We start from the raw sequence: 6,529 nt of genomic DNA on the forward strand, positions 1-6,529 counted from the left end.
AAAACAACATGATTTTTCTATATAAAAGAAAGTTATCAAAATGCTGTTACATGTATATCTAGACAGGAAACTGAGATGGGATCCGACTCTTCTCTAGACACGATCCAGGATCTGCTACTTTTAGAATTCTTTTGAGTTCACATACCACGTATTAAATACAAGGTTAACACTCCATGCATGGTAACCACAAATAATGCCTGTAAAGATATCAGCGGCCCATCCTGTTTGAATCTATTATATTTGCACATATATACTAGTATCAAAATACGTACGCACTGACATAAATATGAATGTAATAGTTTATCAGTTCACTGAACAGTAAATTAACTAAATTTAATCTACAATGATATAAAAAAAAGTCTGAATAAAAGAGTTTTAGATACAATTAAGTTGCAGTTGTACTCATCAGAAACAAATATATAACTGTTAAATACATGTTTTGATCCATTTAAACATGAAACAGGAATGGACAATAAATTCAACACCGTCTTTGCTGTTAAAAAAGAAAACAAAATACACACACACACACACACACACACACACAATCACATGTTTAGATTTTGTTTTTGATAATTCAGTCAACCGATACTACCTCCCTTTTAAGGTAGAAGGTAAGGTTTGTTTGTTTGTTTTGTTCGTTTTGTTTTGTTTATTTTGTTTGTTGTCGATTTTTAGGTGTGTGTGTGTGTGTGTGTGTGTGTGTGTGTGTGTGTGTGTGTGTGTGTGCACATATCTTGGATTCACGTAGTCATTTAAACAATGTTAGACCTTTTCTTCTTTTCGTTCGCTATACCACGAGGTCAACAGTGGCAATGGCCAATATCATATCTGGTCCCCTACAACTTCTTCTCAAATATTCGGTTGTCATCGTCCACGTAATGTCCTGCAACTGCTGTACATAGGTTTCGACAGTCATATAGATGGCACGTTCCAATTATCTGCTGCGCATCTCCATATGCGAGAAGATGGCGACCGGAATCTCTTGTGCGTGTGCTGGTTTACTGGCTGGGTCCAGTTCTCAGTCAGAATATGACTTCTTGTTGTGTCCGGGATAGCGGGTGATACACCGATAGTCATATCTGTCTGTTTCGGAGCTATGTTGAAAGATTTGATTACCATTTTAAGTAACACACAGGCAAACGAAGCACGATGAAAAACTTCTTATGTTCTGCGACGTAATATTTATACATATTATTGGTCATTGGTGCATCCTTTTCCGTGGTGCTGGATACCAACTTCTATGATGTCCTGGTTAAGCCATCGAACATAAGGTTGGTAGGTACAATATTCACAGCCCGGTACCGGCTCCCACCCAAAGCGAGTTTTAACGACGCAATGGGTAGGTGTAAAACCAAGTTACACTCTCTTCTCTCTCACTAACCACTAACAACTAACCCGCTGTCCTGAACAGACAGCCCAAATAGCTGAGGTGTGTGTCCAGGACAGCGTGCTTGAACCTTAATTGGATATAAGCAAGAAAATAAACTGAAATGAAATAAATGGTGCTGGATCCGCTCCAAGGTTAAGATGAGCCACAGTTTTGTTTTTCTTATGCTTTTCTCTTACATCTTTAGGATCGATCCACGGCCCTATTGGGCTACTTTTCGTTCCAACCAGTGCTCCACAACTGGTGTAAGAAAGGTTGTGGTATATGCTATCCTGTCTGTGGGATGGTGCATATAAAAGATCCCTTCCTGCTAATCGAAAAGAGTAGCCCATGAAGTGGCGATAGCGGGTTTCCTCTCTCTATGTCTATGTGGTCCTGAACCATATATCTGACGCCATATAACTGTAAATAAAATGTGTTGAGTGCGTCGTTAAATAAAACATTTCCTTCTTCTTCTTCCTTCTCTTAAATCGATCGTAAGGTATATCACACCTCACTCGAGAGCTCTACCATTGGGCTACATCACGCTCCCAAGAGTATCAGATAAAACCGGTAGACAGAATAATCATTAATCTTCTCTATGTGTCTTTTTACAAACGAATTGCATTAGTATTACGTTTCTTATCCTTAAATTAAATATACCAGGAGTAATTTAATTTCAACCCATGCGCCATTCCGCACGTCGGCTTGCGTGCTTCAATGTAATTCATTCATAATGTAATTAAAGACTTTTCAGAAAATGCTATTCAATGATTTATTACTATTTCAGGGATAGGCTAAATTGGTGGTCATTAATTAAATATTCTTAAACTCTGTCAACAAAAGAAACACCTGCAGAAAGTGGTAAATATAGAAACTGTTTTGATTTCTATGCTTGAATTGTTGGCTCCTATTATGCGATATAGGCTACGTTATCAAATCTTTATTTCTAGGGATGTCACATTAGTTTATTTCCACGTGTGGATCTGTCTATCTCTTAGCCGATTCGCAAGTCCATCCACCCACTCATTCTCTAATTAATTAATTCATTAATTCATTAACGACGAACTCCATAAACAAACCTCTACACAGTCATTGGTATCGGAGATCAAGCGCCGAAGATGGCGCTGGATTGGCCATGTCATCAGAATGCCTAAAACAGCCCTACCAAGAGTGGCACTCGGATGGACCTCTCCTGGAAAAACGAAACGAGGAAGACCGAAAAAAACATGGAGGAGGACAGTAGAGATGGAAATTCGAGAGGGCAGTCTGAGCTGGGTGCTGCTGGAGAAGCTGGCAAAAAACAGGCAACAGTGGCGATCTCTGGTTACAGCCTTATGTGCTTCTTAGCACGAATGGGATTAACATTAACATTTTCCAGAAATTTGACAGATACGGGTATTTTTTTTAGGATTTGGACCAACACAGATTTTAAACCTAATTTTGGTATGCTGAATAAAAAAAAAAAAAAAAATATGTTGGCCATCTGAGAAATTACGTTTTATAGTTCAAAATGGCCGAAAACAAAATGGCGGAAAATTTCCTAATAAAAAATATGTAACTGGTACCCCAGTGATCTTTATAGGATTTGTTTTGACATTAACATATATGTGGATACATTTAATTTATAAAATTCTATGTTAAAAACTTGAAAATGTAGTTTTGTGTCAAAAAGTTAAAAAAACACGATGGCGGAAAACAAAATGGTGGTCATTTGTCATAAAATCAACAGTCTTATGAAGGGCATTCTGCGCATGCTGTAACCTCACCGTGGTGCAGGGGTGTAACATTCTCTTTGAGAATGGCCAATACAGCACAAATTGAAATTTTGAGTAAAAGTCAGTATCTATCTGTGATATTTGTATATTTGTACAGTTCTTTACACTGTGTTTTATTTGACACTTGCATTTTTATATTGATGTTGATCATCACATTGTTTTTCCATTACCACAGTTTAACACCCAATAGCCGATGTATTTTTCGTGCTGGGGTGTCGTTAAACATTCATTCATTCATTCATTCATTATTTGCTACCATAAATACAATCAGTGAAAGTAAACAGTTACTATTGTGTCCGATACAATTTATATAATAATTGATTTTAGATGTACCTGTTATTTTATGGGTAACAGACGATGGGGTAATTAAAAACTGTCTGACAAATGGGACATCTTAACAAATAGGAAGACACCAGCTGTTTGACAGTTAGGTATAAATGATTGTGAATGACGTGACACGCGAGATGTGAAGCTTTTATTTATAACTGACCAGCGACCACCTAGACTGTAAAATATTGACAACACTGTCACAGCCTCAGTATATTTACTTGTACTGTTAGTAAAGTAAAAACAAACACGATATTTACGAACAACTATACAGTTATATAATTATGTCACGCAGTGACTCACAGGATGCTAATAATATATATCAGAACTGATTCAGTTAGCCAGGTGCAGCTTACTAAAATTAATAGAGAATAATACATTCGTGTCCGTTAGATACCATTTACCTCACAACGAGTTGTTTTAAAATGTATGTAGATAATATAACGACCGAAAGCGAGTTTGATACGTTTTTTAAACAACGAGTTGTAAGATAAGTGGTATCTAATGGACACGAATGTATTATTCTATTTCTTACATATCCTCAAAAACAAGGTTTTAAGCAAATTTTAACATCTTTTTCGACTAAAAGTTATTTACAGTCGTGACACTTGCAGCTAACTTACACAGACAGATGATTGTCAGGTTAACTATACGTCACAGTGTAATCATTTCCACTGTGTTGTTTTTCTTTGGATGCATGGCACTGGTGACCAGGTCATTACCTAGGTGCAACCAGTCGTATGTCTTGAAATTGTTAACACACGTACATGTGTTAACAACCCATGTGTTATCACAAATAGCGCATGATGTTTTCACCAACGGGTGTGTAAGAAATACATGTATATACTGATGGAGTGTTGGATACGAGATTTAATTCACTGCTAGATTAATTATGACTGTATAAAATACAGAGATGTAATGTGGAATTGAATATCAGTTTTGTGGGATTTAGCATGAGTACTCTGCCGTTCGAGAGCTAGGGGGGGGGGGGGGGGGGTTGGGGGGAGCAACTTCCCCCTCCCCCGAGCTGGAGCAAATCCTCAAATTTAGGCAAAAAAGATAGAGATATTCAGGCAAATTGTGTTAACCCAAGATCTTTTTACCATGTATTTCCATCATTCTACCCGCAAAATTAGTTATACATAATCCATGTTAAAATGTGTACGGTAGTGATTGCAACCCTATATATTATTGTATGGCAGTAATACTAATATGACAAACATTTCTAATCGAGATTCGGGCATTTTCGTTTGATTCAGCCTGCCCCCCTCACAAAAATAGGAGCCCGTACGCCCATGAGACGGACGTTTGGACGGTTATAATACCTCTCTCAGTCAGAGATAACTCTATAACGAAAAGACGGACTGTTTGCCTTCCATCAAGTAGGCCCAGTGTTGTGTGTATGAATGTGATAGGCTCAGCCTCGGGTTTGTATGGGGCAGGGGTTGTTATCTGGCAGTAACGATCCCACCCTTTGCCGGCTTGTCCTTAAATGTTTAAAATTTATTTTAGATTTATAATGTGTTTGTGTTATTTTAAAAGAAAGTTTTTAATTATGTTTACAGGCATGCTCTTTTAATGTGTTTGTTATTTTTATCCTGTTTTTAGAAATCTTTTTGATTTAATAAAAAATAGGAATTTAATAGGGCGGGATGCTGCTCCTATGCCGACGTACTATGATTAGGTTTACCCATACCTTCTCCTAGTCGTTAGTATTCTCAATTAAAGGGTTCCAGTGTCTTTTGAATGATGTAACCTTTATGTTCTTTTGGTCTACAGAGAGGCGCCTCGGATCTTCTGCTCTTCGGAATACGTTTCACACCCACGACCTGCCAGACTCAACACTCTTTTAATGTTTTCAACTACAGCTACCAGTGCTGGTTAACTAATCTATGTCCCTCTCCTAGGGACACCACCGCTGGATATTTATATGGGGGGGTGCCGATATTGGAGGCTGGACGGACTGGGGGGGGGGGGGGGTGAGGGGGGGATGGGATGTGCCACCAGAAGATAGAGTATAGGCGCTTAGGCGTAGGCGGTTTAGGCCGTAGGGAGAGTTAGGTTTGTCTGGGGGTTAGCCCCCACTCCCTCTTTTTCACACCTGCCTCCATCCCTCTTTTTCGGTCACGCTTTAGTTACCGATATGTTCGGTACCCCTCCTTTAATTGTAAAATAAATAAATAAAATAAAAGAGAAAGAAAAATTTAATAAATTCCTGTGACCCTTCAAACCCTCAAACCTCCAATCCTCTCCAGACATGGCTTAATTTGTAAATGTTAAATATAATTATAGAGGCTCTGTATATTTTGGAATAGCCCGTTCAAAAAATGGTGTTAATTTTAAATATTAATATAAAGTTTATTTTATTATTTTAAGTAAATTTTTGTTTTGGCATACACCAAATAAATTTTAGTTTTTTGTTAAATTTGTCCCCATATTTATTTAATTTTAGAGTAATTTTCTAAATTGTCCTGTTAAATTTCTGGCCCGGAGCAGACGCCTGGCTATCCAGGACTCGGCCCCGGGGCAGACGTGCTTGAAGCTCTAGTGGCATGTAAGCATGTCAAAAATTTACCTGACCTGACCTAAGTAGGCCCAGTAAACAAAGATTCCCGCCCTAATACAGCAATAATCCTATGTTTGACGTCAAATACCATTACACTGATCATTTTTAAAATAACTAATATTTCACATAATATTATTAACCACAACAGGAAGAAACCCGACGATGTTTCGGTTAAATTCGAGTTTCTTCCTATATATTGTGCATATATAGTAATTAATAAGTGAAATAATTGTAATCGGCGAAATGGAAAATTATCGACGTGAAGGTATTTAACGTAAAACATGGGATTGACTGCAGGTAACACAGTTAAATTCCTGATACCGTGAGTGCAGGTCTTGGTTGCAATCAATATATGCTGTTATTATTTATGTTCCCTTTTTTTTTCATCCGTATATTATGACTAATCGTAGACCTACAACTGTATTATACGATCTATATCGCATCAGTCTATCATCAAATCTATCCAACAACCTATTACTTGTGGCTTCTTGT

Source organism: Gigantopelta aegis, chromosome 9, assembly GCF_016097555.1.
Source record: "Gigantopelta aegis isolate Gae_Host chromosome 9, Gae_host_genome, whole genome shotgun sequence".
Lineage (NCBI taxonomy): Eukaryota > Metazoa > Mollusca > Gastropoda > Neomphalida > Peltospiridae > Gigantopelta > Gigantopelta aegis.